Genomic DNA, 20,773 nt, shown 5'->3' on the forward strand with positions numbered 1-20,773 from the left:
TGATTAGTTGTCAACTATTAAATTATCACTTTGAGTCACTTTTTAAAAAAAATATACAAATTTTCTAATTTTGGCTTTTCAAATGAGATATTTTCTGGTTTATTTAGTGGGGTTGTGAACAGAACAAGACATTCGAGGACGTCACATAAGGCTTTGGGAAACAGTGATCAACATTTTAAAACTCAAAAATGATCAACAGATTTATCAATAATTAAAATAATCGCTAGTTGCAGCCTTGTTAGAATTTACTTCTTAACTGTTTAGCAAGTTATATATTCTCAGTAGTTAAATTATTTTCTGATATCTGAATTTATTAAAATATATAGGAGAATCAAAAATGTAATGGCTGTAATGAAAACACTAGATTTATTCTAATTTCTGGATTTTTTTTTTTCTTTCTATTTTGGCAGGTTACAGGACACCCGAAGCATAAGTGGAGTTTGATGTTTTAGTCTCTTTAATCTTATGTGATTAAATGGCCACTTGAATGAAAAGCATTTCAGTTCATTAAAAGAATAAAAGAGCAAATGAAGAGCTCTCTCTCAAAGGTTATCCAAGCAGAACTCGCTGTTCTGACTCTGCACTCATCTAAAGCGCTTAAAATGTTTTGTTTCATTAGTTTTTAATAGTGTACAGTACACGCCACCTCTGCTCTTTGCGTGTCTGACAAATGTATAACCATTAAAAATGTATCTTTAAAAATGCCTGTGCATTTTAACAGCAACAACAGATAACAAACTGTTGTTTTTATGTAACTTTTTGTGAAGTAATTTAAGTAGTCTGCACAGGAATCAGCCAAACACCTACAGTATGTGCACTCGACAGAAAGTCTGAAAAGTGGGAGAAAAGGTGATAGAACGCTGACTGCAGCCTGGGAGATTTCAAACTCCATTGCCTTTAGCTCGGTAAGTGTTGACTGACTCACATGCTCGTATGCCTTCTCCCAGACCTTTGTGGATGCAGAGTATCGATCCGGAAGATGGGGAGGAGATGAAGGGAGGAGAACCGGTGCTGAGAAAAAGTAAACACCGCTCCAGATGACAAAACACTGATCACCCCGGAGACCTAGACCTTCCCCGCTCTCTCTTTCTCCATCATTCTTCATGACCTTTGGCACCCCAGCCTAAAGCCATGATCGGCCCCACGGTTTTCACCCAGTGTGTCTATATAGGGTCTGTTTGCAGAGAGTGGTCCACTCGGGCATGTTAGCATCATGACTGACAACGCAGGTATGTATTTTCAGACATATTTTATGCACGTACGAGCGAGGTAAGGCAGTAGCGGCGTCGAGCGAGAGGGGTTTAGGGAACACGGGCATCTAAGCCAGTGTTTAATATCAAGTGCGCGCGGCAGAGTTTAATCAATACCAGGCCTCTTTTGTTCCCAGCCTGCTGAGGAGAGCAGCGGCCATTCACTCCAAAAAGGTTAATGCTGGGGGTCAAGTGATTTCACACCCACACCAGGATCCTCCATGTCACCACAGCTACCACGCCTCCAGCCGCCATGACACCAGCATCCTGATTTATGGGTTGTGAGAGGGTGATGGGATGGAGGTGTGGGGGGGCAGTGTTATTTTATGATAATGCTGTCCCTCTGTACTCCCACAAATGAAGGGAGTGAGAGACGAGAAGCGAGAAGGAGAGGAGAGAGAGCAGACTCAACCTCCCCTGCACCCACGTGGGTGTTTTTTTTCTCTCTCTCTCTCTTTTCTCCGTCTTCTCTGTGACATGGTCCTTTTGTTTCAGCCAACTGGCTCTACATGCAGACAGAATGGTAATCTTTATCGTAATAATTGCTCTAAATGTGCGTGTCCACTTGTGAAAGGGCAGTGACGCTCGGCGCAACGGCAGTGAGTCATGATGGATTAGAATATCAATAATACCATTGGCGGAAGATTACAAATCTGTGAGAACTGTTTATAATGCCTATCAACAAATCAGACAACACATTTTTGCCATTTGGCTTTAAATTAAGAAGTGAAGAGTAGAGCTGTAAATATCCCATCTGAAATCTCACTGTCTGTGTGGATAAATCTATATAATGGGGGTGGCGTGGTTAAGAAGGTGCCAGGGAAAGAAGAGGCGCAAGAGGAATTAACATGAGGACTTATCTCGCACGGGCCATTATTTAAACCCTCACTATTCCAAACACACCACCCCTCCAATGAGAAGGACAATAAATAATCCTTCCAAATAAAATCTATTCCCTGCAAATTCTCCAGGATACAGCCCATCATTATCAGTAGGAGGGGACAGACAGCAATTAATAACACAGCCACCCGTCTCTCAGAGAGCATCCATCTTATTTTCATTAGGTCTATTGCTGCGTGTATAAGTGTGCCGGCTTGTGTGCGAGCGTGCATGCATGTGTATGTGTGAGAGACTTGTGTAACCGCATGCATATTTATGTGTTGTTGAATGATTCCACTCAGCCACATTGCCACATTCCCTTAAAGTCCAGCCTTTTGCTCTGCAGGCCTGGATGTATGCTGTTTGAGGTAATTTTTTTGTGATCCTGCCTCTAATTTTTCTAATGTCTTATTAATGCTCTACCAGATCCACCTTTGATTCGCTTCTCTGCATTTCCTGCGTTTTTTTATCTCATGTTTGGAGGCAGTATTCTCTCTCCAAAAGGGCAATTGCACTAGCATTAGCATCCTCTAGGTCTCTGGGGTTGACAATAGCAATTAGCTTCAATGACGGAGCGATATGAGAGGCTTCTGATTGACAGTTGCCCCCAGAGAAGGGGCTGACTGAGGTGACAGCTGGGCTCTCCACTCTCCCTGGCTGCCCCAGGCTCTGGCCCTGTGTCATCCCATGCGCCAGCCAAACCCTTCCCCGGCACACAGTCACATGTCTAGTTACATCCTGTGCAGTGGCCAAACCCTTCCCCATCACTCAAGCTCATGCCTTGTTATATCCTGTGTGTCATTTAAACCCTTCCCCCTGTGTCCATGCCTGTTTCTTGTTATTCTAACGCAGCACAAAATGACACACAACACTGACCTTTCATCTTCCTTTTCCCTAATCATACTGTGTGTGTGAGTGTGTGTGTGTGTGCACATCCAAAGTGTGTGTATGTTTCCATCTTTTCTCATACAGTACAGCTTGATGGTTTGGTATCTCCTCCTCGATGTCAAAGCAACAACTCCAGCAGCCCTGACACATCAGTGAGTGTTTCTTCAGTAGAAGCCTGAGGAAATGAAGCGCTCCACGTCTATTGATCCCCCTACACTCCACTGTGCATCAGGGAGACTTTGTTTTCACTGCCTAACAGAAACACAGCTCCATCAATACTGTACAGTACTCCTCGGCACCAGCTCCTCTCCTCACACAGTAGCGTCCCAGGAGGCCTGTGATAGACTCCACTAACTGTACACAAACTGTACAGAGAGAGAATACAATATGTTTGTGTGTGTTGTGATGTGTTTGTCAAAGCGCAGAGGGGGCCCTGGGATGGCAACGGCAATTTAAGGAGTATAAAAGACATATTGGCAACAATGCTTTGTGAATGATGTATTATGTAATCTGCCCCGGGAGTATATCTCTTCTACTCTATCTCCCTCACTTTTTCTCCCCTTCCATCTTTCTAGCTCTGTTTTTCCCATCTTTATCTTCCTCACTGTGTGTGTGTGTGTGTGTGTGTGTGTGTGTGTGTGCGCGCGCGAGTGTGTGTGTGTGTCTGTGGTAGGGCTTTTAAGGCTCACTTCCACATGCATCAAAATAAGTGCCAATAAACAAATCACTGCACTAAACGGCATCAAGGTCACATCAATCTGAGAACAACAATGCTGACTGGTTTCACCAGAGTCTATTAGTCGAGGGGGGAAACAAGCAGGCACCGGGCCAGGTTTCTGTTCTGTGTGTGTGTGTGTGTGTGTGTGTGTGTGTGTGTGTGTGTGTGTGTGTGTGTGTGTGTGAGAGAGAGAGTGTGTGTGTGTGTAGGGGGAAAGAGACCTCTGTCAGCACTGATAGAGCCCAACCACTCTTATTTATGGCCTACTGTACTCCATGTTCAGCATTCAGCCTTCAGCCTGTAAATAGGACAATGGTACAGAGGTCTGACCGCACATGTGTGTGTGTTTGCGCGTGTGAGTGGTGTATATAATATATACTATATGCTTGTCTGGTTCCCAACCCCTTGTTAGTTGCTGTCTTGACAAATCACAACTTTCAGGTAAAGATTAAAAACCCCAGACGACACAGGAATGTGTATTTTTTATCTAATGATATTGATTATTTTTACGACTAAGCATGAAAGCACTCTGTCGCAGCTGTTGCTTCTTTAACAAGTATTAGATTTGGAGAGATCCTTCTGCTTGTCTGCATTCATCTGTGACAATAATTCGGGTGGGCCAATTTGACAAATCATTTAGTAAAATCAACTGACTGATTAGTCAAATAAATCCTGACTATTAGAGGACTAAGAATTTATACATGTTGCAGCACAATGGGTCTGTATTTTTTGAAGCAGAGTTGTTGAGGGATACACACACGCACAGACCCAATACATGCAGAAACACAAACGTTCTGTCACACATTCTCTCTAGAAATTTTATGCATTGATTTTTATAATTAATAAATCATATGCATTATTATAACCCTGCAATAAGCCCCCATGTTTTCAGTTTTGCTCCATCAATAAAGCCATGGAAGTGGTTATCTTGCACTGCCTCCCATCAAAAAATCAACATTTAAATTGGAACATTTTATTTTCAATTAACCTCTTCTATATTTGTAACTCTCCTGACTCTTCATCTCAGACGCCTTAAATCTGTGTATAAAACTGAAATAAACATCTATTATTCAAAACAGCAGGAGGAAATTTTCAGGGAAGTTTAATAACAGTGAACAGTTAAGTTACAGGGGAGGGAGATTGTGCAGGTCAAATGCAAAGAAACTAAAAAAAAAGTTCAAGTTTTAAGTTTTCTAAGTTTCCTCAGTCAAATTGCATTATTAAAGTCATATTCTGTTCCTGTTGCCATTAATAAAAAAAAAAATGCACATTCTCCATTATTCTCATGCACACCATACATACACCATGGTACTGAGTATACTGACTGAGCAGCTCAAGTTTAAGAAAAGTACTTTTGAAAACTGTATTCTATAGAAATCAGTAAAAGTAGAAATAACATTTTTTTTTTCTAATTTAACAGACAATGTAAATATACTTAGCTAGTGTCACATGTCTGAATTTCCATTTTTCTCCAAGCATTAGTGATTTTTTTTAGTGAAAACACTATTATCAGCACGCAATTTTGAGTTGCTCTCAGTAAATGTAATGACGTTGCCACAATGTACTCTAAGTGTTAGTAATTATAAGTTCAGCTCCTTACAACGTGACAGTGAGAAGATGAGATTTAATGGATCTAAGGTAAGGATTTGTGAAAAATACATTCTACTGTGAAGGTCAGACAAAGATTTACTCAGATGAAAGAAGCTGTTACCCTGACAAGACTCTGTACTCCTCTCAGCACTAATCAATTGCATCTTTGGTAAAGGGTAATATGATGTGGAGTTTATGTAATCGTTTGGCTGAGGTTGCAAACCATTTGATTCTACAACACATCCCATACAATTTATTACCTCTTAAAGCAAAGTCCAATTAAACACTGAAAAACAGCCGCTTTATGGGTTTCATACACACACAAACAGAATAAACAGCGCATTGTTGCACTTACAAATAAACACGAGCACACAAAAAGCTCTCACGCATACGTGCGAACAGACAGGCACCTGAAGATGTTGTGTTTCAGTCCGCCTCTCCACGTCCGTTAAATCTATCCTCCAATCACAGTTATTGATTGGATGAAATCATCAGCAAGTGGCACATCTTTACTCTATTTAGCCAACCCAGAGGGAGCTCTCAAACTCTGACGCCACAGAAAATATCCAACCCACAGCGTTCATTTAGCCAGACATACATTAAATGGTATTAATAGCACACCACTTAATGGATCAATTCCCTCTGTTTATGTAAAGTGGAGTGGAAGAGAGGAGGGAGTAGAAGACAGAGAGACAAAAAAGGGAGGGAGGGATTAAGGGAGGGAATGAGATATGGTAAGATAGGGAGAGATATTTCTGTGTGTGGGAGAGGTGTGAGTGGAAAAAAGCACCTTATTAAATGACAAGCTTTTCCTGGTTTGCGCTAATTAATTGCGCACTGCCACTGACTGCTAATTTGCTGGGAAAAATGCATCCCAAAAGCAAAGGGGGCTCCTGCTTGAACTTTGCCTCAGAAGCACCTAATTCACCTGTGACTGCAGCTGTGTCTCTCTCCTAGACTGCAACACTATTAAATTAGAGCGCCTGGGCCATCAATTTAATAAGCGCTGGAGCAGATCATTTGAATAAGGACAGTATTAGTATTCTAGCTGAGCACAACTAAGAGCAGCTGACCTTTTTCACCGCCGAGAAGATCCTTGAACACATCCAGCTGAATCAGAGAACACGGTAATAAGCCCGTCAATGTTTAACAGTGTCAAAAGGAAGGATTTTTTTTTTTGCTCTCTCTTTTTCAGCCCATCACCCCACTCCCCATGGTAGTGCCAGCTATTGTGGTCCATCACGCCAGCTAGGATCTCAGCAATTTAAAACAGAGGGACAGACGAGGGGAAAAACGGTAAGAAGGGAAGAGGAGGAGATAAAAACATGCTCACATCATGCTGAAAGAGATTTATGATTAATTGCACTATAGGCAGCACAAGTCTATTTGTGCATGTGTGTGCATGTCCATACAACATGTGCACCCACGTATACCTTCTTTCCAGATGTAGAATTGATTTATGTGCATGTTGGGGTGTGGAATTGATCAGTGCACATCAAAATTCCCTGTGAACTCCCACATAACAAATCAGATCCTGACCTTTGGCTCCAACATCTTTAGCTGCTGATGCACACCTGGGGTACAGCCTATTAAGCACTGTTTTGACACATACTGTAGCTGTTTTGCACAGTACCAGGGTGAATTGGCAGGATAGTGAAACATTAGTGGTAGTAATGCATTGGGCTGTGAAATAGATCATCTGCAGTGACAGTTATGGTGCCTGTCAGACCGTAGAGAAAGAGATTTAACTAGCCTTTTGTCTGCATGAAATAAACATTGCATGGGAGGTTAAATGCTCCAACATATGACTGCTTGGCGAAGAATCAAGCACTTTCTAAGTACCTACTGCAGTAATGAGCATTTGGTAAATAATGTTGGAAAAACCCAGTGATCCTAAGGCTGAAATTAACTGCCTGCAATGAACAAAGTCTACACTATTACTACTAATTATTTCTACAGACTGTGAGACTGTCAGATATATACTGATAAAGCACATTTTTACTGCCCCATTCTTTGCAATCTAACTGAGCAGGCGTGCATTTACAGAAACGCTTCAAGGTAATTCTGTTATGACAGCCAACACAGTAATCGATAAAGGGCAGTGAGCACAACACACCAGGCTCCAAGGGTAACATGGAAAACAAGGTCTGTGACTGGTCATACGACTGCCACTGCTTGGGCTTTATCCAGGGATATAATAAATAAACAAGATGGCGTCTCATTCACTCACCATGCAGCACTTAAATGCTGAGGACAAGAAAGATCCATAAATAATGGGGGAGTTAGATGGTAGATATATGTTTGGCCTGGGAAACGGCCGGCTCTGTGTTTTATGGGGCTAGTTGCAATGTTGATGAATATTTGCCGGTTCGGAATCATAGCTTAATGTCAGCCCACAATTTGTTGCAATTAGTCGGGTGATTTATAGGAATGCCTGAGCCGAATGCATGGTAACAATTAACACAGCTTTCTCTGGGCTTTTTATTAATGGGGTGTCGCACCAGAAGAAGGTTTCAACCAAAGCTAGTACATCTGCAGGCCTCTCGGTGTGTGGCACTGTCCAGCAGCAAAGATGGAGGACAGAATAACCCAGTTCAGCAAGAGCAACACGGGCTGAGCAGAGACTCACTCTCTCCCTTTTATACTGTGTGTGTGTGTGTGTGTGTGTGTGTGTGTGTGTGTGTATGTGTGTGTTCAGCTAAGTCTTCCAACGCAGTATGGTGCACATGTCTAACTTTTTTTTAATTGAAAATAATGCAGATTGTATTTTTAGATTGCGTCTATATATTATGTATTTTGACAAATTTAGATAAAGGAGTGTACAAAACACATTGTTGTTTTAGTATATGCGAGTCAGGTTTCCAGTGACAACAAAATTCATCAAATTAAATGTAATATTTGTGTGCCATTGTTTTTTTCTGTCTTCGAATTAAATTGAATGTTTCCTCATCAAATGTAAAAAAAAAACGTGTATAAAAAAATGCATGACAAAATATATATATTCATTTTCAAATATAATTTCTACTTCTCATAAGCGGCATTTGGCATTTAAGTATGTACTTTTTCAAAACTATGCAATGAGACAAACAGTTAAAAAGGAACCAAACAGCTGTTCTGTCTGGCAATAACAGGGTTCAAGTGGAGCGATGTGCCCCTAAACGGCTAATAAACGGCACAAAATGAGCCTGCAATTAAATTTATACACTTGATTGCACTGCTGTCATGTCCACTACAGGCTTATCGAACACCTGGGATCTATTTCCTAATAGAACCTTGGGGAGAGTGGGAAAGAGAGAAAGAGGGGGGAAAAGAAATGAACAAAGCAATCTTTTTTCCCTTGTATTTTTGGCTGCACTCTCAGACGTTTGTAGAGGATCCTCTTCACTCATGCGGAGGGTTTGAGGTTTTAAAAGAGGAAAGACAAAAGAAGAGGGTTTTCATTGAACAATGTTGTATGGCTGTAGCAAATGAGTTTTTTTTTATACATTTAAATTGCTGTATTCATTTGTAGTCATTAGTAAGCAGCGTTATGACACATCCTGACGAAAGGTTTGTATTTATGGATTCAATCAAGGTGAGTTTAAAAAAAGGAACTCTAGAGATGTACTGCGTCTTGTAATCTTAAACGTCACACCTTTCTAATTTTCCACTATTTTGAGCAATTGTGCATGCAAAGCACTGAGTAGCATAAATGTCTATATATGTTATTTGTGACCTGTCTCACCAAGTTACATGCGTCAATACATGATAATGAATAATGTGTTGCAAATCTAATGAAATGACAGATTCTCTTCTGACTCCATAAGCGCTGACACCGCACTGCAATACCTCTCAGCCCAGCCTCAACACTCCATTTCATCATGAAAAAAGGCGTCAGCACAGTAAATTATAATCGTTAATAAACCTTTATTTGATGGTGTTTGACAAAACTGTGATGTTACTGTGAAACTGCTCATCATTTTCTCATGTCTAGTTATATGTACTCTTCTCGCTTTCATCTCTTACTCACTTTGAATGCATAAGAGCAAGCCTTTTATGTCCTTCTCAAGCGAGTACACTGACCTAGGACAGAGTTGAAGCACAAAAGCACTCGCAATAAATTAAAATAGTCCTTTTTTTTTATTTTTCTTGGAAAAACCAGAAACTTCATAACAGGTCATGCTTTAATTAGTACACATCTAAAACATGTAAAAAGACACGTGATCCTCTTTCTTAGAATCTGAGAAAAAACTGGAAGCAAAAGGTTCAGCTTTGTGAACAATAAGGGTTTTCACAGAGTTTGAATTAGACTCAAGAATTATACGCTTTCCTCATCTACAGCTTCCTTCTCCCTCGGTTTCCTTCAATTTGCTAATTACACCGGGCAATTTCAGAGAGCTGGGTTGATAGAAAAAGTCACGTTTTGGGGACTCTGAGCCGGCAATCTGACTCTGACCAGTGCTAAGTCACATAAAGTATGTGGCAGGAGGCCAACAATAATTTTGCTAACCCTTTTTTAATTGTGGGAGGGTCATTCACAATGCCCAGTAGAAAGCATTAGTCACTGAACTGCGACTGACAAGGGCAGGTTTCCCACCAGCAAGAGGCACCTTGCAGGCAGGGCAAGAACTCACCAGAAAAAAGAAAAAAAATAGAAATAAGTTATTTTAAAACCAAGCTGTGCAAGCTGGCACCAGTTGTATAATTTTAAAAGACTGAGTATCTAATGTGTTTTTTTCTTATGTCTTGTATTGAATCTAAAAATGTAAACTTAAATATGACATTTCAGTGCTGGGAAGCAGAACCATAAATAATTCAGTCAGCTCCTTATTTGATTACGTTTGCTAATTTTGTAACCTTGTCAAGCAATTATTTGGCAATCTCTGCCTTTTTCTCTACTTACCTGGTTCACTGGTTCACTGAGTGGCTAATGGTATTTTAACTTGGCCAAATTATGAGAGCTTTTCTGAAGTGGCCGCAACACAATTGGTTCAATATGTTTCACACTTAAAATATTTAACGGAGCAACTTTCCCGGGAATTTGCAAATTTTTCTAGAGGATTCATCATCTAAGGATGTAGAAATGAAGTGATATGCATGCTCTTCTCATTCTTACTCTTACCTTAAATTATCCTTTTTTTGACAGCTGACTAACAATCATCATTACAGCTCAAACTGTTACCTGTGAGAATGGCCATAAATCTTGTTAAAATAACCAAAACCGTCTCTTGCGTTTTTTTTCCCCACAAGAAGCAACCTGTCTGTAAGCACACACCATCTGTACATAGTTAGAGCCGTATGCACACAGATGGCAGCCAAACACTCCCAAAGTTGCTCCGTCCGCACGTCTAACCTTACAAAGCAAACTAATTAACAGTAAAACGCAGAGAGAAGGAAGGAGCAGTTTGAAAGAGTTTGCAATGACTCTAATGAGGAGGGAGAGAGAGAGAAGGGTCATCTATATAGTAATGCCAGAGGGATGGGGGGACTTCTACTGAGGCTCTAGGTTTACTGCCCTCTTTAAGATCCATATTAAATGAGGGCTACTTATCGCCAAGGCTCTGTCCCAGCACACAAGCCTTTAACAGCATGGTGCGGGGCATAGGGCAAGCATCTGAAAGGAGGGAGATGAGTGGTGGTGGAGCCGGGAAGGGAGGGAGTATCCTTGATTTGCCAAATAAGATATCACTGGAAGCGCTTCCTGTTTCATACTTTATTGTAAGAAGCAGGCTCGTAATATGCTATCCCGGGGTTCAGTGGTCAGTAATGTGAGTGTTAGGTACACGTTATTTAGCTACGGGCCAAGGTTTAGTTAAATCTGTTAAAGGAGTGGGTGCAGCTTTACCCATGCTTATTTGAATCCACCTGTTGTGACAAAATAGCTAAATAACTTGTGTGTGTGCAACTTAGTTAAAAACGGGGGGGGGGGGGGACAAGATTTAATTTATTTCCTTTAAATGACAAGCATCCAGTGAAGGACTTGTGTATTGTCCTGGTTGTTGTCTTTTCACGAGACTGTGTACCCACACTTTCAGTGGCCTACCATGCTGATGAAATTCATTTTGTGAAAAGGAGGACAACTCCTTGGAAAGTTAATTAGTAGGAAACAAGCAGAGGAAAAAGCAGGAAACGAGAAATGACCCAGCTGCCAAAAGTAATAACGTTTTCATTATTTATTTCATTATTCATTTGTGGATGTGTTCAGACAGAATTAATAATAGAAATCCCTGAGAGAAAATGTTTGCGCTGGAACCCTATTACGAGCAGGCCAAGTCCAGTGGCACAGTTAGTTAACATGCACAAATGTACTGCCCCCGACAAATAACATATCAAGTGGAGCCCTGCATTATTTTGTGCTCCCAAACCTCTCTCTTTCAATTCTCTGCTTTTCATTTAATTGTTTCAGTCAGGGTTAAGGTTGTATTCAAACTGCTACTACGTGCTACCTTCATGGAAAAAAAATAATGTAATTTAAGAAAAAGCTAAAGCTATAAAGCAATCATCCACTGCCAAATGCTCTATCGCAATAATCACCATGGCATCCACTTAAATGTCTATTGCTCTGTTTTCATAATAAAGCGCGCTGTCCATTTCTCCCTGAGAAAACTAGTAATGAAGCACAGAATCAATTAGAAGTCCCTTTGGAGAGCAGAATTTGTGCTGTTCCATTACACAATTCTTCTTTTTAGTCCAAACATTACTCTGCATGATATTCCCTGATCTGGCCTGTGTTTGCTTTTTCTCACTGTTTACTGCAACACTTCCAGGCCAACTCACATTTGATTTTCCCCACTGAGATTCCAAACACACTCCCAATGCACGCTCTGGAGAAAATGAGGCCGGAAAAGAGTAGTGGCGAATCATTCAAGGCTGTCCAAAGATCTCTATTACAAAAGCAGATTTTATTTTCACTTCCAACACAGACATCTCTGATAAAAAGCATGTCAAAGGCAACTGGGATGACTGGTTTTTCTCTTGGCATATTATTTTTCACTTATCAAATGTGTTTCCCTTACCAGCCTCCCAACCACAACCTACCCACCCAATTCCTGGCTTTGCTATATTAAGGAAAATTGGGAACGGATGGCGAGGGACAGAGTGCCTCATTGGATCAATCTATCTATCTGTAGAAGATAGGGTGGAGTTGGTGGGGATGGGGGGGGTGTGGGGGCAGGAGTGGGGGGTTGAAATAAAAAAAAAAAAAATAAGAGGGCCTTGGCCATGTGTCAGTTGAGCATTTTTACATTAGCCATACGTAAGGCATTTCTTTCTTCCTCTCCTATTTGCCGCTCAAAGCACCAGGGCCACAGCCATGTGTGAATAATCACACAGAGGGCCTCAGAGGTGCCCTCACCGCCTTACAAGAGGCTGGGTGCAAGGGCAGATGGGGGAGGCGCAGGTTGAAGGAGTCGAGAGAAACGGGGAAGGGGGGGGGGCGGCCGTAAACGTTAACACGTTGAGGATTTGGATATCCTCACAAGCTTGTCTCATTAGCTGCTAATTGGCAAGACTTTCCCCCATCTTTTGTTCTGCATTACGTTTGTCTTTTCTTTTTTTTTTTTTTGGAGGAGGAGGAGGAAGAGGATGATGAACTACATATTTCAAGTGCTCCATGCTTCGCTGAGAGAGAGTTAAGCCCACATTACAGCAACATAAACACTTCTGTCCGACGATTAACCTTAAAAAGCAACTGAGTGCAAAACTAAACGCTCAACCTGCTCAACCAAATTAGCACGGAGATCAAGGGGGAAGAGTGAGATAGAAAGAAAGGAAAAGAACAGTGAGTGAGAGAGGGGGCAAGAAGCAAGGACAGGGGTTATTTTTTCCCCTTTTCCCTCTTTTTTTCCACTCATTCACCTTTCTCAACTGGGAAATAGTAGAAAAACATCAACACAGCTAAATGGCAAATTATTACCAAAGCTCCCCTCAGAGCCAGGTCCAAAGCAGACATATTGAAGTTGTCATGCGGGGGGATGGCCAATACTTTCCTAGAATTATTCTGAGTATTGCGCTCTTTGACAAACATTAAACAAGACAATAAAATACATAGGTAAAGGTGTATTTGCCTACGGGCATAGATGGCTTGAAAGAAAGACAGGAAGAAAGCGAAAATGAGAAAATAGGCCCCGTATTAACAGCAGTTTCCTGACAGTCCAGGCGAATTATAAATTTACAGAAGTAGCCACTCGAGTCTGCATGAACCCTATCCTCAAGGCATAACCTGGGCATGACTGGTTATTTGAAAGGGAGAGTCATGTGCGCACCTTAAGGATTTTTTTGTTGCCATTGCGTCTGTCTGTCTGTGTCTCCATCTGTCTCTCTCTGACCGTATCTTTTTCTTTCTCTTTGATTCTACAAAGATCTAACTGCCCTGAATGCCAATAAGGACCGGGTAGATGGCAGGTCAATTGTCCATTCCTGTTACTTTAGAGGATTTTATTTTTTTCTAAAAAGATATTGGATTTCAAGACCAAGTAATTCAGAGCAAACTATGTCTGCTGTGATCTATTTTAATGGACATCATTAAACTGAATAGGCAGAGCTACGAGTAACTCAATGTTTGCAGAAGGATTTTTATGATGAGTTGAAGAACAGAGGCTGTATCAATACTTCTTTTTACTGACAAGTGGTATAATATTATGCACTTTAAAAATTCCAGACTGTGTTCTTCATTACTAACAGGTGCATGATGTCATAACAATTTTTTTTTAAGTTGTTTTAGGTAGAGGAAGGAACCTGTGTGTTCACAGCTGAAGAATGAGGGGAGCATCTGAGGAATGCTTAGCTCATAAATGGTACAATGCTTACCAACAGCATGCAGAGAGAAACGGAGTGCAAAAGAAACATGATGGTTACAATTACGGTGGGAGTGAGGGCTCTGTTTTATGTTAAGAGAGATGTCAGAAAAGGAAGAGAGGGTTAGGAAGCTGGGTCACAGCCCTCATATGCTGTTTAACACCTGACACCAAGGACTAACCAAGGTTCATAACTCATATGGAAAGAGAGGTGAAGAAAAAACAAGGAAGGGGGAATAAAAAAAAGAACAACCTAACTCCCCGGCTCATTCCTCCATCAGTCCGTTTTTGGGACAGCATACTGACTTTCTATCAAACATTTCCTGTCACAACAATCTAAGAAAAAAAAAAGCTTTAAGAAATCATTATATATAAAAATACCATATATTTGCTTATAGCATTTTAAGACTGAAATCAAAGTAACCACTTCATACCAAAGACATCTGACTTCCAACACAGTCCATGGGATTCACAAGAGCAAAGCCTCCTGTAGAAAATTAGGGTAGGTCACAAACGGCCAGCACATGAGTCCTTGGCTTCATCCAACATCCAGCAGATCAAGGGCCTCGAACTAAAGCAGTACTGACACTGACCTCGCCGAGACCCAGCAACTGCAACAGCCCTAACAAGGTATTAGCAGGCACCTCTGTATACCCTCCAACTCTCAGCCCGGGTCTAAAGAAACACAGCTGCACGGGGTGTTTTCCAGGGCGGAGGGCAAACTTGCAAGCAACGTGGTGCCCCTGGCTAAGCTCAAGGGTGCAGCTGGAAGTTCAAGAATTCAAAGCAATGGGGGGCAAAGTTTACAGAGATTATTTTTTAATGGCATTTTTTTCCCTCTCCAACATAAAACTTATTCGACTTTATTTTCGGATACCAATTTCTAGAGGTAACCATGCCTGTTTATTCCCTCCCATGATATCCATCTAATGTATACACCATAAATATATGCATTTCCTGTGTGAGTTTAGTTTGCCCTCTAAGAATGTGGTATAGCCGTGTGTGTTTTTGTGTGTGTATGCATGCGCAAGCACGTATGGCGGTCGTCTCTGTGTGACTGTGGGCGTCTGGAGGAGAGAGAAGCCTCATCTGTTACCAGCCCAGCCCGGCCGGCCCGCCGCATGAAGTAGAACGACAGGGTGTCACCGCCGACGACAGTGATGGATGCCCTAAATTCTGTAGGCAACTTGGGCAATTGGACACATTAACAACAGGCACCTGCTTTCCCCCATACAAATCTATTAAAAGATAACAGCAATGGCGGCTCCCACACTATTAGTAAATTATAGCTCTGTCTGAGTGTGAGGTAAGTGTGGGCCTCCCTTCTCCCACCTACCCCCACCCCCTCTCCTCTGCTACACTTTCTTATCGGCAGTCTCATAGTGCCACCCAGTGGCAGCAATTCAAAATGCTTTTCTAAAATCTGGAGCAACATACTAACATGGGAAATAAGTCAACAGAGGAGTCTAAGTTTACTGAAAGGTAACCAGGCTACGATTATCTGAGGAAAGAATTCCTGTATTACAAAATAAATGACAAATTACAGTCCATAATTTGCATTTAATCAACAAGTAATTTTATTATATTTATGAAATTAAGTTCCATAATAGCCAAATTATTATAATTTCAAAATGTGTCATAAATGACACCAGCAATTATTCATTGTCAGACTTGCAATCTGAACACAAATATGAAACTAACACCAAACATACTATTCATGCAGGGTGTGAGTTTACCATGACAACAAGCCCTAGGCCAGTTTCATTTACTGCTGATAGTTGAATGCTGGCAGGGATCAACAATAAGGATTGACCGCTTGCCCGGGGTAAGTAAGTTTGATAACTGATCAATGGTTTAAGTCATTTTTTTTTTCACAAAAATGGTGGAAAACTCTGTTTTCAGCCCCCCAAATATGAAGTTTTACAGTTTTTCTCTTAGTTTATTAATGGACTGTCTTTTGGTTTTGATCTGACAAAACAAGACATACAGACTGAGAAACTGAGATGGACATTCTTCACTATTTTCTGAGGGTTCATAGATGCTGCAGCCCTAGATTAGATGTGACAATTCACTTAAAGTCTTTGTTGTTATTTGATAACCGCTAATAAATAAAACGGCTTGTACAGGGGCAAGTAAAAATTGACCTTGGGCAAGTAGATTTCAGACCCATTTCTCTGACCGGGCAAGTGAAAAAATCATTAACACTGGACCCTTGTTGGTTGGTGATGATCACTGGTGTGGTAACCTTAAACAGTTTATCTTAGTCTGTCAGTGTTATATGTGCGATTCTCTTTCAAGCCATTTTTTCCATAAACAAGACTTTCTTTCATCTGGCTCGCCTAAATAGCCAGAGATCTGAGACAATGTGGCTGACATAAAACCATTATGACCTACTCAAGACCTCCTCTATTAAAACATTAACAGGAGACCAGTACTCTCAACATGACACCATTATGACTTACTTGGGCTAGGGCTCAGGTACGCCACATAAACGTGTGTCACATAAATTTGCTGTGGGTAAATATTTCTGTGTCTGTGAGGTGGGTATGTGTTTGCGAGCTGGTCAAGAATAAAGGGAGGACAAGACCAGTAAATACTTTTACAGCAGGCAATTTGTCAGGATGTGTAAATGTCTCCAATTCCCAACAGCACTGGAGCAAAATTTACAGTCACTCGGGAAGTGACAATGCACAAAAAAGGACCACTTTTTACTCTCTCTCATCTCCCTCAGACCACTAAAACCTTCCCATAAATCTCCTCCGGTCCCCCCAGATGTCTGCTGTTGTCAGATATCATGCCTTGACAATGCCTTCCACCATCATTGTCTTGACAGAAATATGATATGTGAAACTGCAATGTCACATCACTTAACATGATTTAGCCTAAGCTAGCCTGCACCATTTTAATCAATCAAAAATGTCACCTTTTTCCCTGTAATGATAGTAGAGGTATAGGATCCCTGTGTTGAGGTGATCTATAAGACTTATCTAGGCTACTGATTTATGGCTACTGCCAGCTAATGTACTAAAGGAGCCTCCTCCCTTCCTGTCATCAGGGTTTCTATCAGATTGGCAAATAAGTAGGCCAGTATTACCTCATGGGCAGAGAGGAAGACACTTCATGTCGTGTGTAAACCCTACATATATGACACATGAGATTATGTGTGTTTGAAACCTATGCAGAACATCCCTTTACTGCAACACCAGATTATCTATCTGTTTTCTGGGTCCTGTATATGCACCTATGATGTTACTGCAGGCTAGTCTGGACAAACACGTCCATCAAATGTCAGAGGGTATATATGGTGGGTGCTCGTGGTTTCTATGCTCATTTTACATTTTACAGCAAATCAACAGAGTATTAACAGCATGTCAGACTGGTTATTGTAGGTTGCAAGACCTAGCAGACATTATAATACATTTACCAAACATCACAGCAATTTCTCTGTGTTCTCTTCCTGTAAAACTAAATTTAAGTGTTTACATGGGCTTAAACCAAACAATTTCAACCAAAAATATCATGACATCCACCCATCAATCAATACTCAGCTTTTAGCAGCACAGTGCTGAGATTCAGCTAGTTAGCTAGCTAGCAACAGCATGGTACTTTAGGTTAAGTTGCCCACTTTTCAACATTCAAATCAAAGTCCTCCTAATGTTATGTCCTGCCTGCCTATCCTGTTTCTCTGTGAAATACGTCAGGATGGAGGCGCTAGATACTTTCAAAATGCCGTTTCATCAGGACTTTAATCTGATAAACAAGGTTTACTGTACATTATAAATGACAAAATACATGTTTTTCTATAATAAAACTTGCAGACCGCAACCTAATACACACAAAAACAATCATGCTTAGTACCAAAATCAAAACTGAACACATTAATTCCTATATTCTCAACTGCGGTAGAGTCCCCCTGGTGGTATGCAAGCTCCCTCTAGTGGGTCATGGAGAAACGGCAGACTATTGTAATGATATTTGTGCTTAAAAATCAGTCTGCTACAGTCACAATTATGCACGTAGCGCTTGCATATGTCATCAAATGATTACTGGTGGCTACAAGATAAAAGATGGCAAGACAGTTAAGTGGAGGTAAAAAGGAAGATTGATATTAGTCATATTAATGTTAGATTAATATTAATACTTAAAAAACACTGCAATTGTGGCTCCAAACAGGAACTATTATGAAGAGAAATGAAGATCAAGAGGAAAATATTCCAAGCAGCTGTGTTAAAATTGAAGTTGACGGCAGTGAAGCAAACACAAATGGCTACTTAAGAAGTACGAGTAAAGTGTTCACAGCATCTGCTAACAACAAACGCCACACGGCAGTAAGGTGGTACTTAAAGACCTCAATATTTTCTGGTGGTACGCGGAGTAAAAAGTTTGAAAAACACTGCTTTACACATCCAGTGTGTCATAAAAGATAGACAATATAGTCTGCAAGGGACCTGTACCTGTAATCACAATGGAGTGACTGGATCCACATGCCAGCAGCTTCACCTGTGTGAACTCTCTCAGATGGGCCTCCTCTGGACCAATGTCCCCTGGAACGCCATGTCCGTTCTGGCCAAGCTCCCCACTACCCCAGCAAAGCAGATTCATGTCCAACTCACACTGTACGACCTGGGAACACAGAAATCGAACAGGAATGTGTTTTGGTGACATAGGAAAGGTTAAAAAAAAAAAAAAAAAAAGTTTGTTTGGTATTTATTTCCCCAACTTCAACTTCATTTGATTCATTAAAGTGGTCACCTTAGTCCTCTAAGGTTAGGACTAAGGTTAGAAACCAGACTTGCTGATCTGAACAAGTATTTATATGGCAGCAGTTTTTCATCATCTACATTTACACACACCAATAAACATATGAAATATATTTTTAGGTGTTTAAACGACACTGGAGTCATCATTTCCATCAGTATTTGTATATGAAAGCTGTGGCCCCACACATGAAAAATAGTGGAAATGTGATTTAAAATAGCTGCTTACAAATACTGGTCTTCCAGCCAGCAGTAAGCTTGCATAAAACCAATCTGAAGTTCCCAGTCTTATTTGTAATGAACTGTGGATCTGATACAGATCACCAATATTCTCCTCAACATGTTTATTTACAATCTGCCCTCTGTGCTAATTAGAATGTGACCCAGCACACACATGCATGCAAACACACATGGAGGCTGGGTGTACGTGCATGCATACACAGACACACACACACATAGCCCACAGCGATATTACCAGCACAATTCCATCCGACTGATATTGGAATTTTCCGAAAGAGCAAACCAATAGATAACCTATTACAAAACTATAAGAGATCAATAGCTAATTTCTTTGCATTGATTACCACTTGGACATTTAACATGCGCCCTGTGGCCACAATGTGTGTTCCGCAAGCTTAGATCCCCATTGGCCCTCATGAGTATTAAAATTATCGATTCAGACAGAGGACTAAAAATGTCAAGCTGTTCATTAATCTTAATAAAGACTGGACTTGACCAAGGCACCCTTTTTCCCAATGCAGGGATACAACCTATCCAACTAGGAGCACATACACGGCATAGATTAATGAGCTTCTACTGAGGGCTGTGATTTAAGTCTTTGCCATAATAGATCAATTATAAAAGAACAAGTCTTTTATAATAGTGCTTACTTTTACCTAGTATGCAGCTCAACACAACATTTTAACATTTTTATTGACTCTTCAATACTACGTACTTGTTGATCATTTTCAAAGAAACTTCAAACAAAAAAAACACTGCACTAATGAGGCCAATGTGTGATATGAAGCCGCATCTGCTGTTATGCTACAGATGGCCCTCTGCAGTCCATAATGGACAAATGTTATCAGGCGCTGCCTAACAGCCAGTTTCATCTCTGTTTTATGTAGATGAGTTTCAAAGCTTGCAGGGCTGTCCTTAGCTTAATGAGGGCCCTAAGCACGTTTTGATTTGCTCACTTTTCATACTTTTAATTACTTCCATATTTCTGCTACACTTACTCATATGTTTCCTGCTCACAACTGATTGGCAGTAAAGCTGTTGACATGATTTGCTTCCTGCATATTGACTAATTAACTGGTGCCAGATTAATTTGAAAAAAAAAAAAAAAACAATAAGAAAACAGCTGTTTCACATGTATATATGTTGCACAACAGGGGGCCCTTGACCAAATTCTGTGCATCAAAAAAAAAAAAAAAAAAAAAACTCTACCACTGACTTCCTGGTCGCAAACTCACCTCTAAAACCTTTAAGTCACCACTACATTTTCTTTTTTAGTAAGTGAAAAATGTCTGACAAAACAGCCTTATAATGAAGCACTGTAGTGCAGAGATGGCTCGGCCTACAAATACTGTTCTCCAGATGTAAGAAAACATGTTACAGACTCCAACAAAATGTCACATTAGCACGATTTTATAGTGATAATGAAAAATTTGATGCAAAACTGGTCATTCCCACTAATCATGAATCATATCACAGTTGTAACATTTGTCAAAATAATCGCAATACAATTTTACCACATTTTGCAGCCATATAATCTTATAATAAAACTGTATATTCTAGTATCCTGCTGCAGACTGGAACTTTGACTTCTGTGATTTATTGCTTTTCTTCTTACGGTTTTGACTTTTTAACGGCTAGTCACTCCTGGATGTTTTAACTTATTTGGAAATATAAACT

At 40.6% G+C, this 20,773-nt stretch overlaps 1 pseudogene across 1 annotated transcript in view; it reads right to left on the bottom strand.

Moving 5' to 3' along the window:
* Positions 1–18,714, bottom strand: part of LOC146320035 (serine/threonine-protein kinase Nek9-like) — a 386,194-nt pseudogene extending 367,480 nt beyond the window's left edge. The window contains exon 1 of the transcript XR_014771495.1: positions 18,554–18,714. The product of XR_014771495.1 is annotated as a serine/threonine-protein kinase Nek9-like (transcript). The remainder of the gene's footprint in view (positions 1–18,553) is intronic.
* Between the last annotated feature and the right edge of the window lie 2,059 nt (positions 18,715–20,773).

The sequence above is a fragment of the Lutjanus erythropterus genome, chromosome 10 (genome assembly GCF_056507025.1).
Source record: "Lutjanus erythropterus isolate fLutEry1 chromosome 10, fLutEry1.hap2, whole genome shotgun sequence".
Classification (NCBI taxonomy): Eukaryota; Metazoa; Chordata; class Actinopteri; order Lutjaniformes; family Lutjanidae; genus Lutjanus; species Lutjanus erythropterus.